Source organism: Bos indicus, chromosome 20 (genome assembly GCF_029378745.1).
Source record: "Bos indicus isolate NIAB-ARS_2022 breed Sahiwal x Tharparkar chromosome 20, NIAB-ARS_B.indTharparkar_mat_pri_1.0, whole genome shotgun sequence".
Taxonomy (NCBI): Eukaryota; Metazoa; Chordata; class Mammalia; order Artiodactyla; family Bovidae; genus Bos; species Bos indicus.
Window position 1 is genome coordinate 39,538,177 of NC_091779.1, and position 25,084 is coordinate 39,563,260.

The 25,084-nt window shown below is 43.9% G+C and overlaps 1 long non-coding RNA gene across 1 annotated transcript in view; it reads left to right on the forward strand.

Moving 5' to 3' along the window:
- The window catches only part of LOC139178018 (uncharacterized), a 36,643-nt gene extending 24,240 nt beyond the window's left edge, over positions 1-12,403 (forward strand). Inside the window, exon 2 of the long non-coding RNA XR_011562450.1 lies at positions 12,043-12,403. This is a non-coding gene — a long non-coding RNA (uncharacterized lncRNA). The remainder of the gene's footprint in view (positions 1-12,042) is intronic.
- Positions 12,404-25,084: the final 12,681 nt, after the last annotated feature.

A 25,084-nucleotide genomic window follows, 5' to 3' on the forward strand; every position in this document is an offset into this window, starting at 1 on the left:
AGATAAGGTAAGATCAGTCGCTCAGTCATGTCCGACTCTTTGGGACCCCATGAATCGCAGCACGCCAGGCCTCCCTGTCCATCACCAACTCCCGGAGTTCACCCAGACTCACGTCCATTGAGTCAGTGATGCCATCCAGCCATCTCATCCTCTGTCGTCCCCTTCTCCTCCTGCCCCCAATCCCTCCCAGCATCACAGTCTTTTCCAATGAGTCAACTCTTCGCATGAGGTGGCCAAAGTACTGGAGTTTCAGCTTTAGCATCATTCCTTCCAAAGAAATCCCAGGGCTGATCTCCTTCAGAATGGACTGGTTGGATCTCCTTGCAGTCCAAGGGACTATCAAGAGTCTTCTCCAACACCACAGTTCAAAAGCATCAATTCTTTGGTGCTCAGCCTTCTTCACAGTCCAACTCTCACATCCATACATGACCACAGGAAAACCATAGCCTTGACTAGACAGACCTTTGTTGGCAAAGTAATGTCTCTGCTTTTCAATATGCTATCTAGGTTGGTCATAACTTTCCTTCCAAGGAGCAAATGTCTTTTAATTTCATGGCTGCAGTCACCATCTGCAGTGATTTTGGAGCCCCAAAAAATAAAGTCTGACACTGTTTCCACTGTTTCTCCATCTATTTCCCATGAAGTGATGGGACCAGATGCCATGATCTTCGTTTTCTGAATGTTGAGCTTTAAGCCAACTTTTTCACTCTCCACTTTCACTTTCATCAAGAGGCTTTTGAGTTCCTCTTCACTTTCTGCCATAAGGGTGGTGTCATCTGCATATCTGAGGTTCTTGATATTTCTCCCGGCAATCTTGATTCCAGCTTGTGTTTCTTCCAGTCCAGCGTTTCTCATGATGTACTCTGCATAGAAGTTAAATAAGCAGGGTGACAATATACAGCCTTGACGTACTCCTTTTCCTATTTGGAACCAGTCTGTTGTTCCATGTCCAGTTCTAACTGTTGCTTCCTGACCTGCATACAGATTTCTCAAGAGGCAGATCAGGTGGACTGGTATTCCCATCTCTTTCAGAATTTTCCACAGTTGATTGTGATCCACACAGTCAAAGGCTTCGGCATAGTCAATAAAGCAGAAATAGATGTTTTTCTGGAACTCTCTTGCTTTTTCCATGATCCAGCAGATGTTGGCAATTTGATCTCTGGTTCCTCTGCCTTTTCTGAAACCAGCTTGAACATCAGGAAGTTCACGGTTCACATATTGCTGAAGCCTGGCTTGGAGAATTTTGAGCATTACTTTGCTAGCATGTGAGATGAATGCAATCGTGCGGTAGTTTGAGCATTCTTTGGCATTGTCTTTCTTTGGGATTGGAATGAAAACTGACCTTTTCCAGTCCTGTGGCCACTGCTGAGTTTTCCAAATTTGCTGGCATATTGAGTGGAGCACTTTCACAGCATCATCTTTCAGGATTTGGAATAGCTCAACTGGAATTCCATCACCTCCACTAGCTTTGTTCGTAGTGATGCTCTCCAAGGCCCACTTGACTTCACACTCCAGGATGTCTGGCTCTAGGTCAGTGATCACACCATCGTGATTATCTGGGTCGTGAAGATCTTTTTTGTACAGTTCTTCTGTGTGTTCTTGCCATCTCTTCTTAATATCTTCTGCTTCTGTTAGGTCCATACCATTTCTGTCCTTTATCGAGCTCATCTTTGCATGAAATGTTCCTTTGGTATCTCTGATTTTCTTGAAGAGATCCCTAGTCTTTCCCATTCTGTTGTTTTCCTCTATTTCTTTGCATTGATTGCTGAATAAGGCTTTCTTATCTCTTCTTGCTATTCTTTGGAATTCTGCATTCTGATGTTTATATCTTTCCTTTTCTCCTTTGCTTTTTGCTTCTCTTTTTTTCACAACTATTTGTAAGGCCTCCCCAGACAGCCATTTTGCTTTTTTGCATTTCTTATATACTATGTGTAAAATAGATGGCTAGTGGGAACCTGCTGTATAGCACAGGCAGCTCAGTGCTGTGATCTGTGATGACCTAGATGAGTGGGATGGGGGCTAAGGGGGTGGGAAGGAGATCCCAGAGGGAGGGGATGTATATGTGTGTGTGTGCGCGCATGTGTGCTCAGTTCTGTCCGACTCTTTGCGACCCCAGGGACTGTAGCCCACCTTGCCCCTCTATCCATGGGATTCTTCAAACAAGAATACTGGAGTGAGTTGCTATTTCTTTCTCCAGGGGATATTCCTAACCCAAGGATCCAACCAGCATTTCTTGCGTCTCCTGCCAGTGGCAGGCAGATTCTTTACTACTGCACAAGTTGGGAAGCCTGATAAATGCAGAATCTGCCTGCCACACTGGAGACCCAAGTTTGATCCCTGGGTTGGGAAAATCCCCTAGAGAAGGAAAAAGCTACCCTCTCCAATATTCTTGCCTGGAGAATTCCATGGAGAGAGGAGCCTGGCGGGCTACAGTCCATGTGGTCGCAAAGAGTCGGACACGACTGAACAACTAACACTAACACATAGCTGATTCGCTTCATTGTACAGAAGCAGAAACTAACACCACATTGTAAAGCAACTACCCCCCAGTGGAAAAAATACTAAGGGTAAAAAATAAGAAAATAAAAGTAAAAGAAAAAGATTTGAACCGTATAATAAGCTTAAATATACATACATGAGAACACCTGGGAGAAGGTCTGGGTTTCAGGTTTCAGTGCAAACCAAGAGGTTTACCTCTGGTTTATTCAAAGAATCCTGAGGTTTTCAAGCCTGTCCGGGAATCTAGGGACTAGCTGATGACTTCATATAGAAATCATGCAAAACCCATGAGCTCATGAGCTGGGAGATGAAACCCAACGAGACAAAAATGGCTTCAAGAGGACTTGCTGTAAGTCTGTGTAGGATCATTCAAACCTGAAGAGGCAAAAGTAGATAAAACCAGGCCACTGGAATTTGGAAACTTTCTTGCAGGGACTTGTAGTAAAACGAAACTGCTTGGTTTCACCTAAGCCCTTGAAAGACTCTCAGAGAAACTGTAGGAGAAGAACTTGAAAGCAAGGAGCACTTTCTGTTTGCTTTTGCAATCACTGATTTCAGTGAGCATGATTCTCAGTAGTTGATAAGGTCAGACTTATCTCCATAGTCCTTCCTACCCCGTCTTCAAGTGCACTCTCTTTGGGTACAGTCCCAATGACCGTCCTCAGAGGGCTCTCACCCAGCTGTGCTACATGTAACCTTGACAGATATTTCGTCGATGTTTTGTCGGAGGGGCAATGAGGCCAAACAATGTAGCAAAAAGCACGTTTCCTTAGACACTAGAGTCTTAGTCATGGAAAGCAGGCTATGAACTGCCCTGTGTAGGTCAGTTACACAGAGCAGGATCCACTGGAGTTATTTCATTCAGAAAGGATTTCTAGGATTTATATGCTTTAGAGAATCACTGAGAAGGCTGAAGAAGCAGACTCAGAATTAAGACTCAGGAACAACTCCTAAATGAAACCAAAGAACCAGGGCACCAAAGGGATCCAAGGTTTCTTCCACATTTGGAGGCTGCCTTCTCAATCAGGGAGCTGGTTCCAGAATCCCCTGCTATTGCCAAGATCAGGAGGCTGCTCTGATCAGGAACCACTTCCATCCCCAGTCCCTACTGGTCCTGCTGCAGTCGGGACCATCAAACGAATGCAAAGCACCTGCTCCAACTCGAGGAAGCCAGTGACAGATGGCAGGGGCCTCTGTTTCCTCCAACACCCGATGGCAGGGGAGGTCTGCCTGTGGAAGCAGCAAAAACAGTAGGAGCAGGGAAGCCTCATTTTCTTTTTATCAAATCCAGCTTCCCTTGTGGCTCAGCTGGTAAAGAATCTGCCCACAAAGCGGGAGACCTTGGTTCGATCCCTGGGTTGGGAAGTTACCCTGGAGAAAGGAAAGGCTACCCTCTCCAGTATTCTGGCTTGGAGAATTCCATGAACTGTATATTCCACGGGGGTGCAAAGAGTTGGACTCGACTGAGCAAGTTTCACTTTCACTGCACCTTTAACAAGTGCATAACGCTGGGCAAAAGAACAAATGTAGGACCGCTGACCATGTGTATTAATTGCTACAAGTTGCGAATCAAGCTGCAGAAGTGTTCTACCCTTGACAAACATACCTTCATAGCAGTGTGGACGTTCAGAGCCAAATTTAGGTTCTTGAATGCCTCAGAAGACCATGTCAGAATATGGCAGTGTGGCAGAGTTAGCCCCTGGCCCCAGTTTCTAACCCTGGACTCATCCTGTACCATATGACTTTGTGCCCGTGAGTGTGGATGCTCCAGCTCAGATGGCCAAGCTCTGTTCACACTGCAAACTCCCCTACCCTCCCCAAAGCCACCTCTGAGGGAGTTTGCTTTGCTCGGCTTTATTCTTGGCGTTAACTCCGTTCTTTTGATTTTAAGTGTTTGGGAAAATAAGAAATGCTTCCCCACTGGTCTGCAGTCTAGGAGCACACAGGGCTGTGTATAAGGTGGGGAGTCTGCAGGCCTTGGCAGGACCAACCTGCATCTGGCAAGTTTCCGAAATCCTCCAAGCCTCCATCCCTTCATTTCTAAAACGGTAACAATACGACTTACTTTTTAGGAAAATGCATGTGAAGTGCCTAATATTGTGCCCCAGCAGGCAGGAAGTGCTCCAAAAAGCTAATCATTGTCATCGTTGCAGTGGTTACACATTAACATGTAAGACTGACCATAGGGGAACAGCCATGTTATCAGGGTCTTTTAGAGTCTTGAACCAGATCTCTAATCAGATGCATGCACACTGCATCAGGCCCCTGTGCCCTGGGCCAATTATAGTCACTGCTTAGAGCAGGCCGGAAAGCAGTTTTCACCTACCTGGACTGTTTAACCGATAATGGCTGCTTGGAGACTGTTTTGAGGAAGTGCATGTGTGCTAGGTCACTTCAGTGTCTGACTCTTTGTGACCCTATGAACTGTAGCCCTTTAGGCTCCTCTGTCCATGGGATTCTCTGGGTAGGAATACTGGAGTGACTCGCCATGGCCTCCTCCAGGGGCTCTTCCTGACCCAGGGATCGAACCCAAGTGTGTGTCCTGTGTCTCCTGCATTGACAGGTGGATTCTTTACCACCGGCGCCACCTGGGGAACCTGAGGCTAAATCTGGGCACAGTGCTGTGATTGATGAATAATGTCTGCTCAGGGTGTGGTGGGAAATGGGGCTGCATGTGGACCAGGTATTTGCCATTCCTGGCTCGTGCATGCATGCTCAGTCTTGTCTGACTCTTTGCCATTCCCTAGGCTGTAGTCCGCCAGACTCCTCTGTCCATGGAGTTGTCCAGGCAAGAATACTGGAGTGGGTTGCCATTTGCTACTCCAGGGGATCTTCCCAACCCAGGGGTCTAAACTGTGTCTCTTGCATCTCCTGCATTGGCAGGTGGGTTCCTTACCACTCGTGCCACCTGGTAAGCCCTGCCATTCCTGAGTGTTAGGAAAGAAGATGGACTTGCAGAGAAGGATTGGGCATGAGTTCTGTTTCTTTCACCTGCTGGCTCTGTGACCAGGTGTTAGGTATTTCACCCTCTTTTGCTTAGATAACCTTCATCTGCAAAATAAGGATGACCAGGTTTACCATGCCTACCTTACAGGGTTATTTGTAAGGCTCAAATGATATCATGCTTGTAGGAATACTGTGGATTGTAGGGTGTTGCCTGAATGCAAGGTGTTTTGTTATTAGTGTGTGGTATTTGGCCAGTTTGTACTTGACAAGAAGGAAGAGCCGAGTCAGTGATAGCTTTGGTCTGCCTCTGCTTGTAGCATCTCAGCCTGATTCTGCACCCTGCTTCAGTTTCTGAGTGCCAAGCAATCAGGAGAGAGTCTGGTGGGGCAGAAAAAACTTGTACTGAAAGCCAGATGCCACCTCACTTATCCACTGCATGATTTAGGTCAAGTTTCATAGCCTGGGTGAGCCTCAGTTTCATCTTTGGCGGCACAGAGATTGGATAAGGGCAAACATGACATCTGTCTCAACTGTCTCGAAATTCAGGTGGTTGTGTAACTTCAAGTCCCTATACACGAAAGTGCTAGGAAAGCTCCAAGGGTGAGTGGTTATGACCTCTCCTATGATCTGTGTCAAATGCATCCTTATTTTGAGCCCTCTTCCCTGTTCCTCACTCCCCTCCATGATCCCTGAACAGCTTGCAGCATTCTTGTCTTACCGTCAGTTTAAATTAGGGCAGAGCATACGTGAGCCCTCAGTGTCAAGGCAAGGTCAGAAACACATGGTCAAGAGAACATAAAATGGCCTTCCCTGGTGGCTCAGATGGTAAAGACTCTGCCTGCAAAGCGGGAGACTCAGGTTCAACCCCTGGGTTGGGAAGATCCCCTGGAGACAGGAATGGCTACCCACTCCAGTATTCTTGCCTAGAGAATCCTATGGACAGAGGAGCCTGATGGGCTACAGTCCCTGGAGTCACAAATAGTTCGACACAACTGAGTGACTTTTTACAGAACACAAAATGAAGCTGTAACTTAGTCTTCAAACAGAGATGGATTGTGGCCATGACCCGGATTGGGTATCAGAGGTCCCTGCGGAGGGGCGAAGTTAGACCCCAAATCCACGAGGAGCAAGGGAAGATGGTAAAGAGAGTCAGTGGAGCGCTTATGACATCAGAGCTGGCAGCATCCATGAACAAGTTGGTCCCAAAACTCCAGCCCTTGGCAGATCCCCAGACCCGGCCTCAGTCTTTACAACTCTCCCCAAATCTCTGAGCCTCTGAACTGAGAATTAGGAGTAATGGTGTTCTAAGGCTACTGGAAATACTCACACCCATTTTCCCTGATAGCTCAGATGGTAAAGAATCTGCCTGCAATGCGGGAGATCTGGGTTCCATCCCTGGGTTGGGAAGATCCCCTCGAGGAGGGCGTGCCTGGAGAATCCCATGGACAGAGGAGCCTGCTGGGCTACAGTCCATGGGGGTTGCAGAGTTGGACACAACTGAGCCATTGCGTGCTCAGACACAGGAGACAGCCTTCAGCAAAGAGAGCAGCAGCGTTTGCTCCAGACTTTCTGTGTTAATTTCCTAGGGCTACCATAACAAAGGAGCATAAGCTGGTTGGTTTGAGCAACAGAGTTTTACTGTCTCCTAGTTGAAGGCTAGAAATCCAGGAGTTGCAGCACTGGTTTTGTCTGAGGCTGTAAGAGAGAATTGTTCCATGCCTGTCTCCTCACTTCTGGTGCTTTGCTGGCCATCTTTGGCATCCCCGGCTGGTAGAGGCATCACCCTGATTCCTGCCTCCATCTTCGCAAGACATTCTCCCCGTGTCCAAAAGTTCCCTTTTATAAGGATACAATCATGTTGGGTTAGGACTCACCCTCACGACCTCATCTGAACTTGGTCATCTGCAAAGACCCTATTTCCAAATAAGGTCACATTCTGAGCTACTGGGTAGGGGGGTGGTGGGCGGAGCGACCTGATTCAACCTACAGCACTCTTCTCGCTTCTCCAGGGCTGGCTGAAACCAGCTCGGTAGAGTGAGGGTGGGAAATGAGGTAGAATAAACTTGAAGCACCAAATAAGCATGGAATCAGCTTTTGCTCGCTTAACAAGCAGAGGAGCAGTGATGCTCTGTGAACTACTTCCTCACATTCTGCTGACAGAGGGGACGGGGGCTTTCAGTACTGTCTCTTCAGAGCTTAGAACGATGGTGGCATGGAGTAGATGCTCAATAAATATTTGTTGAATTAGTACTGAATGAGAGAAATTCAGCCCATACCAGCAGTTTTTTATAGTGTAAACTCTGATGCCGAGACCTGCCTGGCCTGGAAAAAGGACATGTAAATGTTTAATGAATTTAGCATCAGTGTCTCCCATATAGTACACATGGCCTTATTATGAAGAGCTGGGCCTTAGGGGAGTGGAATGAAAAGTTTCAGGTGCTGGGTCTTGGAGGACTGGGCTCCTCCTTAGCCCCCTGTTCCTTGCTACTCCTTGGTGGTCTCAGACCACCCCCTATCACCTTAGGGCCCCATTTGAAAGCCAATCTTGAGACATGAACTGAGCTTTAGATGTCTAGAATCCTGTCTAGAAAGGATCTTGTCACAGAATCCTTTCCTTTACCAAAGTTTACTGACCCTGCATCTCACTCGTTTATCTATCAGCATTATTGACTTGGGAGTGCCTCTGTTGTCATCAAGTTCTACCACTTAATTCATAAATAAGGGCCCAGAGGTGAGAGGGGAAGAGATTCAGCTCAAGTCACACAACCAGGACTCCTGACTCCTGGTCTATGGCTCTTCTCTATACTGTACCCCCCTTTTCTATTGTCTATTAGGAAATAATTAGCCAGATAGAGGAATTCCTCTGAATGATTTGTTAGATAGTAGAACGCTATCATCCAGTTCAAATGTTCAGGTGTCCCGTGCGTGTGAGGCCCACAGTGGGGCTTTGGGGCATTTGGCTGGTTGCCGAGAATCACTAGGTCAGGGCCCTCGCCCTCTCAGCCTTTGAGCTCTGCCACCTGGCTGGTGGCTTGCATCACCAACAGGGGAAGCTGACTTTCCATCCCGGACTCCCTTACGTCAGCACCCTCACCATCCAGAGACAAGAGAGTCCTTGTGGAAAGGCAGGCTGTGGCCCAATCGTGACCTCACGCCTGGCTGCCCGTTCTTGTTTCCCAATCCTTCCTCGCCCCTGGCAAGTTTCACTGGGGTGAACAATGAATGGCTTCAGTCTACAGGTAGGTGAGCTCATTGCATTTTGCAGGTGCTTCTTTTGTACCACGGCCAGATGAAGGCTAAGATGTGGCCCTAACCAGCACCCTTAGAGCTCTTTCAGTTCAGTTCAGCCACTCAGTCATGTCCGACTCTTTGTGACCCCGTGGACTGCCACACACCAGGCTTCCCTGTCCATCACCAACTCCCAGAGCTTATTCATACTCATATCCATCGAGTCGGTGATGCCATCCAACCATCTCATCCTCTGTGATCCCTTTCTCCCTCCACCTTCAATCTTTCCCAGCATCAGAGTCCTTTCCAATGAGTGAGCTCTTCGCATCAGGTGGCCAAAGAATTGGAGTTTCAGCTTCAGCATCAGTCCTTCCAATGAGTATTCAGGGCTGATTTCCTTTAGGATGGACTGGTTTGATCTCCTTGCAGTCCAAGGGACTCTCAAGAGTCTTCTCCAACATCACAGTTCAAAAGCATCAGTTCTTCAGCTCTCAGCCTTCTTCACAGTCCAACTCTCACATCCATACATGACCACTGGAAAAACCATAGCCTTGACTAGATGGACCTTTGTTGGCAAAGTAATGTCTCTGCTTTTCAATATGCTATCTAGGTTGGTCATAACTTTTCTTCCAAGGAGTAAGCGTCTTTTCATTTCATGGCTGCAGTCACCATCTGCAGTGATTTTGGAGCCTCCCAAAATAAAGTCTGTCACTGTTTCCATTGCTTCCCCATCTATTTGCCATGAAGTGATAGGACAGGATGCCATGATCTTCGTTTTCTGAATGTTGAGCTTTAAGCCAACTTTTTCATTCTCCTCTTTCACTTTTATCAAGAGGCTTTTTACAGTTTACAATGTCCAGACAGAAGGCCCATGGAACCCTGAACTTGTGCTTCCCCAGCCCCTAGCCAGCCCCACCACTGACACTATTGAGGTGGCCTCTCATTGTCTGCTGCACACCAGCTTTACCTGCAGTGGTGCCTTCCAGAGAGGCTCACATGTGTGCATTTACAATATCTAAACTGCTAAGTGTGTGTGTGCATTCGTGCTAAGTCACTTCAGTCATGCTCGACTCTTCACAACCCTATGAATTGACTGTAGCCCACCAGGTTCCTCTGTTCATGGGATTCTCCAGCCAAGAATATTGGAGTGGGTTGCCATATCCATCTCCAGGGGATCTTCCCGACCCAGGGATCAAACCCACGCCTCTTATGTCTCCTGAATTGGAGGCAGGTTCTTTAGCACTAGCGCCACTTGGGAAGCCCCAAATTGTTAGGTTCAGTTTAGTCGCTCAGTTGTGTTTGACTCTTTGCGACCCCATGAATCACAGCATGCCAGGCCTCCCTGTCCATCACCAACTCCCAGAGTTCACCCAAACTCTTGTCCATTGAGTCAGTGATGCCATCCAGCCATCTCATCCTCTGTCGTCCCCTTCTCCTCCTGCCTGCAATCCCTCCCAGCATCAGTGTCTTTTCCAATAAGTCAACTCTTTGCATGATGTGGACAAAGTATTGGAGTTTCAGCTTTAGCATTAGTCCTTCCAAAGAACTGGAGAAGGCAATGGCAACCCACTTCAATGTTCTTACCTGGAGAATCCCAGGGATGGCGGAGCCTGGTGGGCTGCCGTCTATGGGGTCAAATAGAGTCGGACACAACTGAAGCAACTTAGCAGCGGCGGCAGCAGCAGTTCCAAAGAACACCTAGGACTGATCTCCTTCAGAATGGACTGGTTGGATCTCCTTGCAGTCCAAGGGACTCTCAAGAGTCTTCTCCAACACCACAGTTCAAAAGCGTCAATTCTTTGGTGCTCAGCTTTCTTCACAGTCCAACTCTCACATCCATATATGACCACTGGAAAAACCATAGCCTTGACTAGATGGACCTTTGTTGGCAAAGTAATATCTCTGCTTTTCAAGATGCTATCTAGGTTGCTCTTAACTTTCCTTCTAAGGAGTAAGCATCTTTTAATTTCATGGCTGCAATCACCATCTGCAGTGATTTTGGAGCCCCCCAAAATAAAGTCTGACACTGTTTCCACTGTTTCCCCATCTATTTCCCATGAAGTGATGGGACCGGATGCCATGATCTTCGTTTTCTGAACGTTGAGCTTTAAGCCAACTTTTTCACTCTCCTCTTTCACTTTCATCAAGAGGCTTTTGAGTTCCTCTTCACTTTCTGCCATAAGGGTGGTGTCATCTGCGTATCTGAGGTTCTTGATATTTCTCCTGGCAATCTTGATTCCAGCCTGTGCTTCTTCCAGCCCAGCGTTTCTCATGATGTACTCTGCATATAAGTTAAATAAGCAGGGGGACAATATACAGCCTTGACGTACTCCTTTTCCTATTTGGAACCAGTCTGTTGTTCCATGTCCAGTTCTAACTTTTGCTTCCTGACCTGCATATAGGTTTCTCAAGAGGCAGGTCAGGTGGTCTGGTATTCTCATCTCTTGAAGAATTTTCCACAGTTTATTGTGATCCACACAGTCAGAGGCTTTGGCATAGTCAATAGATGTTTTTCTGGAACTCTCTTGCTTTTTCGATGATCCAGTGGATATTGGCAATTTGATCTCTGGTTCCTCTGCCTTTTCTAAAACCAGCTTGAACATTAGGAAGTTCACGGTTCACATATTGCTGAAGCCTGGCTTGGAGAATTTTGAGCATTACTTTACTAGCGTGTGAGATGAGGTAGATGAGTTTAGTAAGTAAAAATAAGTATTAATCAGCCATTAAAAAGAATACGTTTGAATCCGTTCTAATGAGGTGGATGAAACTGGAGCCTATTATACAGAGTGAAGTAAGACAGAAAGAAAAACACCAATACAGTATACTAACGCATATATATGGAATTTAGAAAGATGGTAGCAATAACCCTGTATACGAGACAGCAAAAGATGTATAGAACAGTCTTTTGGACTCTGTGGGAGAGGGAGCGGAGGGATGATCTGGGAGAATGGCATTGAAACATGTATAATATCATATATGAAACGAGTCACCAGTCCGGGTTTGATGTACGATACTGGATGCTTGGGGCTGGTGCACTGGGATGACCCAGAGGGCTGGTATTGGGAGGGAGGAGGGAGGAGGGTTCAGGATGGGGAACATGTGTATACCTGTGGCAGATTCATGTTGATATATGGCAAAACCAATACAATATTGTACAGTTAAAAAAATAAATAAATAAATAAATGCAACCATGTAATTTACTCAAAAAATAAATAAATAAATAAATAAAAACCAACCAACAAACAAAAGTGGAAGGGAGGTGGGTGAATGTTCCTCATTATGGTTACCAGATTTAACAAATAAAAATGCAGAATGCCAGTGAAATTTGAATTTCAGATTGTGAATGAAAAATGCTGCCTGTCATTTCAGTAAACAAAGAATGTCACAGCCGTCAAGCCACTGCAGCGGCCCACACAGTGAGCCCTGAGGGGACTTGGGACAGGAAAGAACAGGATGCTGGCCAGAGATTGCTAAGAAGCACATCAAAGGAGTGGTTTCAGTGAACCCAGAGTCTTGCATCTTCTCATATGTAGAAAAGCACTGAATTTTTAAACTTGAGATGTCTGGTTTTCTTGAATGAACCGTAATCGTTTGATATTCCAGCTACCTGGTCTTTGTCACAAAAACTCCTGCCTTACCTCTTCAGAGCAGCCTCTCAGAGCAATCTGAGAGGCCACCTCCCAGGCTTGAAGTCCTCAGAAAGTCCAGTGAATAAAACAATTCTCAACTTTTAGGTTGTGCACTTTTTGTTTCTTAGTAGACAGGATAAGCAATGAATCATTTAGAAAAAGAAGTGTAAGTATATCCTGTGCAATATTCAGGACATAGTCATACTAAAAATTATTTCTTGTGCATCCCTCTCTGAAATTCAAATTTAACCGAGTGCCTGTATTTTAGCTGACAACCCCAGCTGCTATGGAATTCTGCAGTCCGGATATCCTGTGAAACACATCTTAACTCTTGACTGTTGGAACAAAATCCAGTCCTGACGTGGGCACCTCTGCCCTATTGTTACTGTTTACAAGCCCTGGAACAGGGGTTTCGGGGAGTTCCACAGGAAGGCTTCTGCACGGCCCCAGCTGCCAGGAATTCCCTGTAATGGGCACACAGCCAGCTCACGGAAAGTGCAAATATAACTGAAGTGAGTCAGCACATTTTCACATAGGCAGTCTAGGTACACGCACAGAGCTTTCATATCACCTTTTCCTCTGATTGCTCAACATTCCTGAATAGGATCAGCCACATATTATTACCTTTGCTTAAAATGAGGAAACACTCAAGTCACATTGGCAGTGTCAGCGCCTAGTAAACAGAGACTTGAGAATCAGCCTGGCTGACAGGCTCTAAGACCAATCGCACGTATATGCTTTATTATTATGTTTTTTCCAAAACTGCTACATTATGCTTTTTTCTGTATATAAAAGTAATATTTGATTATGATAGCAAACTTGGAAAACACAGATAAAAAAGAAAGGAAGAGCAATCAGCAAAGAAAGCGATTCCACAATGGATAGTAACTGCTGGCAACAGGTGGGTGCATGGCTTTCCATATTGCGCCCTCTTCACATATATTAATACATTATGTGGTAGCCAGAGTGCGCTGCTAAAACAAAATACCATAGCCTGAGAGGCTTAAACAACAGGTATTTGTTTCTCACAGTTCTGGAGCCTGGAAAGTCCAAGATCAAAGAGCTGGTAAATTTGGTTTTTGATGGGGACCCCCTTCCAGTCATGCAGATGGCCACCTTCTCCCTGGGTCCTCATATGGTGTATAGAGGAAGCTTGGTTTCTCCTTCTCTTGGGGTCCCACCCTCATGACTTCATCTAAACTTAATCACCTCCCCACAGCGCAGCATCCTAATACCATCATATTATAGGCTAAGACATTGACATATGAAATTGAAGAGTACACACATATCCAGTCCATAATATGTTCTTAGTTTTGAACAAAAAAGGCCAAATCATTTTATACACATGCATACATATGAGTGATATAAATATGTGAATAGTTATATATGCAAAGATAATCATATGCATATATGCTCAAACATATCTATATATAAAATGAACTTGAAATTGATTTTGAAATTAAGTGATTCATTTTTGGCATTAACCAAGACTGAAGACTAAGTACAGAAAGAGAGTGAAAAGTACCAAATAAACTCCTGATTAAAAAAACAAAGAGTGGGGGACTTCCTTGGTAGTCCAGTGGCTAAGACTCTGCCCTCTCAGTTGCAGGGGGCCCGGCTTTGATCCCTGGTTGGGGAACTAGATCCCACATTCTGCAGCTAAGATCCAGTGCAGCCAAATAAATGAACATTTTTTTTTTAAAGGAGAAGAATAAAGAGTGGGCAGTAAAGGACACAGGGCAAAGTTCTACCACCATGAAGAGTGAAACTGTCCTCCATAATGAAATGTTCCTGGTCAAGAATGAGTGTTTGAAACAAAACGAGTGTTTGGTGAGTGGGGAGGGTCTATCCCCAGTGTGCCCCATAGGCACTGATGAAACGTAATCCAGAGTTGATGTTATTGTGAATTCAGCAGCACTTAGGGCTCAGCTATAACATGTTCTGTAATCAGTGTATCCATAAATAACTTGTGCTTATATATAACATCAGAATGACTTCTTGTTTCAGAGTGTGGAGGACATTCTTCATTTGGGGAGGTCAATACAATGAAACTGAGAACCTCTCAATCTTATGTGGCAGCCAAAACAGTTTATTTTTGCAGACAGTTGTCAAACATGGCAACTTAGGGCACAGTCCCCTGACGACCCGGGGCCAGAGTCAGAGATTTTTGCAGAGAGCAGTACTCCTGTGAACTCAGGTGAGGAGTAACCTGTAACCAACACTCAGTCCATTGGCCTTGCTGGGCTCTGTTACATGAAATAGTGGTTTATCATATTTTTCCATCATACGATATGGAAAGGCTCAGAGAAACTTCTTTCTCCCACAAAATGAAACTCCAAACACCCAGCTCCCTATGTAAGAGGATGACAGAGTACAAGCTGGTTGGATGGCATCACTGACTCAATGGACATGAGTTTGAGCAAGCTTCAGGAAATGGTGAAGGACAGGGAAGCCTGGTGTGCTGCACTCCACCGGGCACAAAAAATTGGACACAACTGAGCGACTAAACAACAGCAACAATCTATATTTCTTATATCTTGCTGCTCAAACTCAGAGACTTCAATGCATAGTGAATAGAGTGAGGACCTACAACAGAAGAATCTATCAAAATAGATTAGCATCTCACACTGTTGTGATCTAACCTGGTTTGTTAGTTTTGGTCTTGCTTGGAAAGGAGAATGTCGAAAAGCTTTGTTTAAACCTACTGAACAAGAAAACCCAGCTAACACAAAGCAAAACCCCAAATGGCCAATTTCTTGTTCTGCTCATCCTTTTTGTAAAAAAACATTTGCCTGGGATATCATTTATGATCAATTCTAAGGCAGAAGTAGTGTCAAGTTCCCAAGGTGGGGGGAAAAATAGGAGCACACAGTGTGTAAGTATAAATTCCTGGACAATGGAAGGAAAAACCACACACTGGTAACTTTGAGAACAGTAACTGCTTTGGGCCATGATTTTCATCAGTCATCATGAGTACTGACAAATGTCATGAAACAGTAAAATACATCCAAAATTGAATCTGAAATGAGAATTCATGATGTTAGGTGGCCTGAGGAAGCACACCCTGAACACCCAGAAGACTCATTACTCTGTCTGCGGTGTTCTGGGCTATTTTAGACATGTGACTGCCACCTACTGGTTTCCATTAGCTTTACTTGGAGGGTCCAGGAATTCTGCAGCCTACTGTACCCACTGCTGAGGACAACAGCGTCATGCTCTGCTAATGATGACCTCAATTCAATTGGTTTTCCCATTCTCTTTTATTGCACGCCCCCTTAGTTCTGTTTGTAAAGCAATGCAAAGTCATCACTTATTTTTCTCTAATACGATTTTCCTTCACTTCTCCATGCCACTAGTTCAAGAGAGCTCAAGCACTCACCTGAAAAACTGCCTCCTTATCCCAGATCTGCTCTATCCATTTCTAACTCTTGGCATGGGATGCAAGGGTTCCTTAAGAGAGAAGCTCTTGAAACACAGCTTGGTAAGAACAGCCATGAAATTAAAAGATGCTTACTCCTTGGAAGGAAAGTTATGACCAACATGGATAGTATATTGAAAAGCAGAGCTATTACTCTGCCAACAAAAGTCCATCTAGTCAAGGCTATGGTTTTTCCAGTAGTCGTGTATGGATGTGGGAGTTGGACTGTGAAGAAAGCTGAGTGCCAAAGAATTGATGCTTTTGAACTGTGGTGTTGGAGAAGACTCTTGAGAGTCCCTTGGACTGCAAGGAGATCCAACCAGTCCATTCTAAAGGAGATCAGTCCTGGGTGTTCATTGGAAGGACTGATGCTGAAGCTGAAACTCCAATACTTTGGCCACCTCATGCGAAGAGTTGACTCATTGGAAAAGACCCTGATGCTGGGAGGGATTGGGGGCAGGAGGAGAAGGAGCAGCAGAGGATGAGATGGTTGGATGGCATCACTGACTGGATGGACGTGAGTCTCAGTGAACTCTGGGAGTTGGTGATGGACAGGGAGGCCTGGCATGCTGTGATTCATGAGGTCGCAAAGAGTTGGACACGACTGAGCGACTGAACTGAACTGAAGAGCAGTTAAAGAGCTGAGACCAGTGGCATAACCATGACTTACTTAAAAAATTAATTTCTACTACTCAAAGTTCAAAAATAATAATGCTGATAATAGCAGTTGTTTGTGGCAAAAAGATACGGTTTTTAACATTTTTGGGATTCGCAGGTAGCTCAAACAGTAAAGAGTTTGCCTGCAATGCGGGAAACCAGGATTCAGTCTCTGGGTTGGGAAGATCCCCTGGAGAAGGAAACGGCAACCCACTCCAGTATTCTTGCCTGGAAAATCGCATGGATAGAGGAGCCAGGCAGGCTAGGGTTCATGGGGTTGCAAAGAGTCAGACAAGACTGGGTGACTTCACTTTCACTTTAATATTTTTACTTAAGAATGGATATGTATATGTCCTTATGCTATGGGGGAAAACAAGTCAATGTACAGTTTAGTTGATACAAAATAAATATAAGGATACAAAAACAAGGCAGTGGTTAAGAGAGGTGACATATATTGAAATAAGAAATGTTTATCAAAGGTTTTGAAAGATTGTACCAAAGTCAACTCCTTCTAGCAAATTATGTGACTCTCTTTAACAGACTGTCATCAGTTTTGAGCATTAATAGACAGACATTCATCTAGTAATGATTCAAATATAGAAAATGTGATTATGATATAGAAGGAGCTGTGAGACCATAGTACTTGGACCTGGTCTTTCTTGGAGGGGAGGGAGAGTGATTCCTAAAGAAATAATCATAAATAAAACCATAAAAATGCTTTTTATATTGTGTTCATAAAGAAGTTATTTGCATTGGAAAAAATTAGAATACATTTAGAATCTCTAACTGTAGAGAATTGAAAAAGATGATTAAAATTTTAATTATGAGTATGTTGTAAAAGGTAAATGTTTGGTGAAGTGAATAGGCTACAAGGGTCTGTTGTACAGCAGAGGAAATAGAGGCAATATTTTATAACTTTAAATAGAGTATAATCTATAAAGATTTTGAATCAGTATGTTGTACACCTGAAACTAATATTGTAAATCAACTGCATTTCAATTTTCTAAAATATCTGATAAGGTAGAAAATGTTAGAAACAAGCAGTATGTACAGTTAATAGTTTGTGAAACAAACTTATCTCTACTTGGAAAAGTATCTGAATATAACATATCAGGATATTTGAATGGTTTTATTTGGGGGTGGCATTTTGTTTACTGAGTATTTCTTTTAAGTATGTTATCCTCCTGCCTACATCCAGACCAGTTCATGAAAATAAAAAATAAACATCCTGCTATCAGGTTCCTAATGAAAGACAATTAGCAGTGGAGGAGAACTCTCTAAAAGTATGATGAGTTATGTATATACTATGTTTAAGTATTAATAAATCTATAGAATGAATGGAGCCTAAATATTATACAGCCCTGAAAAGGGGAAACTTGCTCAGTCATGTCTGACTCTTTGTGAACCCGTGGCTCCTCTGTCCATGGAATTCTCCAGGCAAGAATATTGGAGTGGGTTGCCATTTCTTTCTCCAGGGGATCTTCCCAACCCAGGGATCGAACCTGTGTCTCCTTCATCACAGGCAGATTCCATACCATCTGAGCCACCAGGAAAGCCCCATTATACAGCCCTAACAATCATCAAATGCAGACATGAATTTGCATTTCAACCTTTTCCCCCAAAATGCTAGAACAGTATGAAGGTGGGCAGAGATGCTCTGGAATAATTTCTAGGAAGATCATCAATGAAAAAAAGCATTTTAGAAATCCAGTCATCGTGGTAGATTTATGTCTCTGGCATCAACTTTATTATTGAGTCTCCACTGGGCACAAGGACTCCTAACCTCTGGAAATGTCTGGTCAGGGAGCTAAAATCCCACATAAACTAAGCCCCTGCACTATAGCTACTGAGCCCATGTGCTCCAGAGATACAACTAAGACCAGAGGAAGCCAAAATAAATAAATAATTTTTTTTTTAAAGAAACTAGATAGTATCTTTATCGACAAGCCTGGGAGGGCCACACTGAGAGCCACTACCTAGGTTTCAGTACTGGATTTGGCTGCTGTATCAGTTAAAGGATGTTTCTGGCACATTCAGTCTAGATATTTTGAAGAAAGTTTTATAAAATGACAACAGAACCCATGTGTGGTTGTGATGGGTCACTTTGCCAGCCTGAAGAGAGGAGAAGAGGGAGCAGTCATCAAGAGAGAGATGGAGAGAGCGGGATGGAGAGAGAGGGGAAAAGGGCTTGAGTATGGAAGAGGGATGCAGCCAGCCCTAGGCGACATGGCAGGGAGGGAGCCAGAGGAACATACGCTCCCAGCCGTCTCTCTTCCTCTTCTGATCTGGCACTGTTTCCCGTGGTCAGAACACAATCGTGCAGCCAGAGGGCCAGGGGCCTGTTGGAGCAGAGCCAGAGGTCTTCTCTTGGGGCACAGAGAAGGAGGCAGGAAGGTAGAAGCAGGATTTGGTGGACAAACCAAAGATAAGCCGGTCAACTGCTTTTCAAAGATACAGAAATATCATGTGGGTTCTGAGAAGTAATGACTACTGAAGCATGACTTCTGAAAACTGGAAACAGGGGAAAGATTCTCCTTAAATGTGGAAATTAAAGTGAAAATTGTGTTTGTCTGTAGTGTCTACATTTTTATGCAGACACACACATCACACACATATGGGTTGTCTATTACTGGTGTGCCTAGAGAATTACAGGGAACCCTGATTGATACACTCAGAAAACAGGCTATCAGACAAGAAGTGGCTACATCTAGGCCCACCTCCTTCCCTGAGATGTCTTCATGACAACCCAAGAACTTTGCAAAACCCAAAGGACAATTTGACATTTAACGGGTTTTCATCAGCAGCTATGGAAATTATTTCCCTCAAATAGTGTGACCCCAAATAGATCTGCACATATTATCCAATTCCACATCACTTAGGAGATCTAAGGGATCCTTGTAAAAGCACCCAGTCCAGACACCTTGAGATGCCAATCACAGTTTACCGGGCACTGGCACGCCAGCCGTATACAATCCATAAGGCCATCTTGCGGGTATGTAGGTCTTCGCGTGTGTGGGTGCTAAGTCACTTCAGTCCTGTCAAACTCTTTTCGATCCCACCAGGCTTCTCTGTCCATGGAACCCTCCAGGTAAGAATACTGGAGTGGGTTGCCATGCCTTCCTCCAGGGAATCTTCCCGACCCAGGGATCAAACCTACATCTCTTATGTCTCTTGCATTGAATGTTGCTCTTTACAGTTGCCAAAGAGGGTTAAAAGCACACTGGTACCCAGTCATAGTCCATGATACTTTAGGAGACAGGGACACGATTGTCTAATTTGCCTTTCTAACCCATTGTTCAATAGACACAAAGCGCCCCGCTTACAGCTGAGTAAATGTTTGCCAAGTCGAATTGATCAAAAAAACTCCAACAGAGGAAAGCTGGTAAGTTGAGCATGCGAAGTTTTGGTTTCTTTTCTGTTTTTGAAATAGGTTTAAAAAGAAGAATGGAGATTGCTGGTTTCATGAGCTGGACCCACAAAGGAAAAACCTGCAAGAACTGACGTCTGATTCTATGGAGCAAAAAACAGTGGGCTCAGGGGAAGTGATTGGCCTTTGGGCGGGGGTAGTGACCAGAAGGGTGACAGTCGGGGACCTTGGGGTTCTGCTCCTGGTTTGTTTGTTTTTTTTCTTGTACTGGGTGCTGTTTATATAGGTGTGTTCAGTTTGTGATAATTTAGAGTCATACACTTCTGTGTACTTTTCTGTATGTGTATTAGATGTAAAAAAAAGTTTGGTAGCAATCCTTTGTCAGCAATCTAACTAACTTCAAATAATAGAACCTCTGAATAAATACCCTGAAATTGTGTTTATCTTTGAACATTAATTAATTCAGGGCCTAGGCATAGGACCAGGTGGTGTGGGTCAAGTTCTCTTAGCCACTCCTTTGCTCCTCTGGGGAACATGGGGTTATTGTACTGCACCTGCCCCTTGCCAGCCTGACAGAGCTCTGTGAGGCTGTCTGAGGTTGTCTGTCTAGACATGTGCACATTTTCTACTCCAGGATCTTGACTAGCCAGTACCATATCTGAGACAGTGGTTCGTCTTCCCCCCACCCCCATGCCCTGCCCCTATCCATCCTGCCTTGGCAGTGGATGGAGCAGGTCATAGGGACTCGATGGCAAAGCTGGTGTAACACAGAGACTCTGAAAACCAAGAGAAGTTTATTTCTCTCTTTCTCATGCAGCGGTCAGGGCTGGTGGGCAACATGACCTCATGACATCATTCGGGGAACCAGGTTCTTTCCATCTGATTATTCCACCACCCATTAAATATGCATTTCTTCCTCTCCATGGTCAAAGTCAGACTCAGGCACTCATGTTCCAGATCACAGGTTGGAGAAGAGGGAGTAAGTTCAAGCAAGTTATTCCTTTTAAATAGGTGAAAGAGAAGTTACTCAAAACATTTCCCCTCATGATCTTTTGTTGAGAGCTTATCTTATGACTGCACCATGGACTTCTCCAAACCTTCCTTCCAACTATACTCGCCACTATCCTTTGGGTAGATACAGTGCCTTCATTATTCCCAAGGGTGTTTATTTTTCCTTTTTCATTGTTTGGTGTCCATGGAGAACTTGGCCTTCTCCTTAATTGGCTTTAAGAGTGTAAAGATAATGGAAACTATGGAAGTAGAATCAACAAGATGACAACCAATTATAAATAGTGACTATTTTAGATTCCCCACATAAGTGAGGTCACACAGTGTTTGTCTTCTGTCTGCCTTACTTCATTCCGCATACATCCGCCAGGTTCAGCCATGTGGTTGAAATGGTGGAATCTCCTTCTTTTTAAAGGCCAAATACTATTTCACTGTATACATGCACTGTATCTTCTTTATCCCTTCATCTGTTGATGGACATGTAGGTTGTTTTCATATTTTGGCTGTTGTGAATAATGCTGCAATCAATCAAAATAGTCAAAGTCACAGAAGCAGAGAGTAGAATGGTGGTTGCCAGGGGGTAGTGGGAAGAAGAAATGGGGAGATGTTGGTCAAAAGGTACAAAGTTTCTGTTATGCAAGATGAATAAGTTTTGGAGATAATAACGTACAGCAGTGTGCTCATATTAACGATACTGTGTCGTGTACTTCAAATTTGTTAAGAGGATAGATCTTAAGTTTCTCAACACACACACACATACACATACAAGGAGGAAAATGGTAACTACGTGGAGTGATGGATCTGCTAATTAACTTGATTGTGGTTACTGCATGTATATCAAATATCAAGTTGTACATTTCAATATATAAATTTTTATGTATCAACTATATCTCAATAAAGCCAGAAAAAAACAGTTGGTGAAATAAAAGGAGGAATTGAAGTGTTTTTTTTTTTGTTTCTTTAATGTTGAGCCAGGAGTGACATGAACCAATATGGGAAATATCAGAAGAGGAACAGATTTAATGAGAATTTAAAATAATCATGAAAATACTGATAATAACACTGTCAGTGCATGCTATGTCATTTCAGTCATGTCTGATTCTTTGCAACCTTATAGACTGCAGCCCACCAGGCTCCTCTGCCCATGGGATTCTCTAGACAAGAATACTAGAGTGGGTTGCCATGCCAACCTCCAGGGGATCTTCCCGACCCAGGGATCAAACCCATGTGTCTTATGTCTCCTGCATTGATGGGTGGGTTTTTTACCACTAGCGTCACCTGGGAAGCCCCAATAGCAATATCTGGCATACATTATATAATGATAACTTTGAATCTGTTACTCCATTCAGTCTTCAAAACCCACATACATATGTACAGTCATCCCTCGATATCTGTGAACCCTTGTAGAAAACAAAATTTGTGGATGCTCAAGTTCCTTGCAGTTGGTCTTCTATACCCAAGAGTTCCATATCTGAGGGTACAAAGGACTGACTGCACTAGTTCTCCTAATTTAGAGATGCAGAGCCTGGGGCACAGGGAGTTACCGCAGATTGCCTAAGGTCATGTGGTTTGAAGCTGCAGAGCAGGATGGGCTTCCTGGCTCCACCCCTTATAATCCCTGTGCTATACTCTCTCCCCTTCTGTACTGAGAAGAAGCTGAGTTCAGAGTTAGGGACGACTTATGTCTGGGGAGCTGGGAAAATTCAATGGCTAAGAGAGATGATGGCTGAGGGTGTCTCAACAATTGAGGGCTGGAATCATCTGGAAACATCTATTTATCTTTCTTTCATTGATGTTGACTGCTTGCTGGGACCTAAGCTGGGCTCCCAACTGGTGCACCAACTGGTCTTTGCACGTGGGCTGGACTTCCTCACAGCATGGCCTGCTTAGACAATGTGAATGTTTTTTTTTTTTTAATGGCAACTCATGGAGGAAGTGTTTTATGCATCTTCAGCCTAACCAGCAAGCTGCATGGAAACAGCATCAATTTTCTGAAAGGTATGTTAGTATTAAAATTTTGATACTCTTTCCTTCAAAAAGGGTCACCTAACTTCCCTCCCTTGAGTATGAAATATATTTAGTGATTCACTTCTAATGAACAGAATGGTATAGAAGTGACAGAATGTGATTTTTGAGATTAGGACATAAAGGCACTGTGCCTTCCTCTTTGCTTCCCCTTGAGTCACTTGATTGGAGGAAGGCAGCTACCGTGATACTCAAGCAACCCTATGAAAGGAGCCACAGGGTATGAAACAGGCCTCCTACCAGCGGCCATGTGAGCAAACCATCTTGGAAGCGTGTCCTCCAGCCCTAGTCAAGTCTTTATATGACTGTAGCCCTGTTTGATATCTTAACTGTAACCTCATAAAAGTCCCTGAGACAAAAGTCACCAGGTAAGCCACTCCCAAATTCCTGAGCCATAGAGACTGTGGATAATAAATCTTGGATATCTTAAGTCACTGATTTTGAGGGGTAATTTGTTGTGGAACAGTAGGTGACTGATACTGAACCTCAGACTTCAGGTAGCATTGAAGTGAAGTCACTCAGTCGTGTCCAACTCTTTGCGACCCTGTGGACTGTAGCCTACCAGGCTTCTCCGTCCATGGGATTCTCCAGGCAAGAATACTGGAGTGGGTTACTATTTCCTTCTCCAGGGGATCTTCCCGACCCAGGGATCAAACCCGGGTCTCCTGCATTGGACGCAGACACTTTAACCTCTGAGCCACCAGGGAAGCACTATTCTATTGATTAAGAACCCAGATTTAAGGGGAGGGGATGCCAACTTAAGCACTCAGAAGGAAGAGGGTCAAAATCTTTGCAGACATAGTTTAAATAGCCACAGAGTGCTTAGTTTATATTATAACTGGGAGATGGCTACCAAATATCTAGAAATGAAAGTCCTTTGCAGCACATGTAACGTTTGCAATTAAATCATTATTTGTATAATGTTGGATTTCCATTATTCCACTGGACTGTGAATTGCATCTGTTTTTTCATCCTTGTTCCCAGAGCTTGGCATGGTGTTTAACAAATAGTACATGCTCATGAGGTATCTGTTGAACAAATGCACAAAACTTCATGTGATCAGGGCATTATTAACATACATATCTGGCCCTGGAAGTTTTTGTTTTTAATTGTTATCCCCAAATAAAATTTCTGAATAATGCTTGAAAATATATAACTCATTTTTTAACATTTGTATAGTATATGCTACTATTTATTTATTTTGACTGTACAGTTTATGGCTTCTCAAAAAAACAGCACATGAAATAATTTTAGGACTTGCACAGATGGATAGTGGTTTAAACTTTTTAATAGCTGTGTGATTATTTTATTGCATGTTGAAAAGTGAAAAGTACAAAGTACATAAATTAAAGGAAAATATTAGGTAAAGAGTAGAATAAGCAGCATGCAGATACGGTAAAATTTACAAAAAATGTACCTGGGTGATTCAAGGTGGGTAAGTATCATAAGGCTGAACTTCTACAGTAAAGTAGTGGGAATTCCTAATAATGTACTTTCATAGCCTTGAGAAATTCCACAGAAATAACACCTGGAAAAACAGCATATATTAAGAAACTGTGTTAATGATTATCTTTCATGTTTTTCTTAAGAGTTATCTCATTGTTACAAACCCCAAGGCCAGACCCAGAAGGGAGTATGACTGGGATCATGAAAGCATGGACCTTGGAACACGGGGTCGGCACCAGGCATGAACGTTACCTACATCACTTGCTAATTGTTCCCAAGACTAGCTCAGTAGGGAATGGCCTGGGATAAACACAAGGAAATCTGGATGATTTCAGTGTAACCCATGACATTTAGAAGTAGGTGATTAACACAGCATGTGTCTTAAGAAAGAAAAGATCTGAGAAAGTCTTGTAGTCTGCAATTAGAAATAAAAGCTGGACTCAGAGTACACTCTGCACCTCAGTCCAATAGAGGCTGCAGGTCCTGTGACCCATTGCCCCAGATTTCGTGTTCTGTATTCATTCCTGTCGTTCACTCCCGGACCATTAGGGCAACACAGTAATGTAATCTGTGGTGGAGATCATATCATCTCTGCTTTACAGAAAGTAAAACTGCAGTTTAGAGATTATAATGTGATGCTTTTTCCACAATGCCAGAATGCTCCTTAGGAGAAAAGCGATGACCAACCTAGATAGCATATTAAAAAGCAGAGACATTACTTTGCTGGCAAAGGTCCCTCTAGTCAAAGCTATGGTTTTTCCAGTAGTCATATATGGGTGTGAGAGGTGGACCATAAAGAAAGCTGAGTGCAGAAAAATTGATGCTTTTGAACTGTGGTCCTGGAGAAGACTCTTGAGAGTC